Raw genomic sequence first — 250 nt, forward strand, 5'->3', positions numbered from 1 at the left:
TGGAGCGGGGCCCCGGTCCCTGCATTTGGGGCTGCCTGGTAGGGGTGCCCCCTGCCTGCTCCCCTCGAGCGTAGCCCTGCCCCTCGCTCCTCTGCCCCACTGGGCCTTCCTCACCTCCCCCCACTTCCCTGTGGGGCACTGGGAAGTGTCCCATCTTTGTCGCCACCTGACTGTACACCTAAGGCTCTGGTCCCTCTGGCCTCGCAACCAGCTCCAGGGCTCTCTCCTCCTCTTCCAGCCCCAGACCCCA

The sequence above is a fragment of the Nestor notabilis genome, unplaced genomic scaffold (assembly GCF_000696875.1).
Source record: "Nestor notabilis isolate BGI_N333 unplaced genomic scaffold, ASM69687v1 scaffold33332, whole genome shotgun sequence".
NCBI lineage: Eukaryota > Metazoa > Chordata > Aves > Psittaciformes > Psittacidae > Nestor > Nestor notabilis.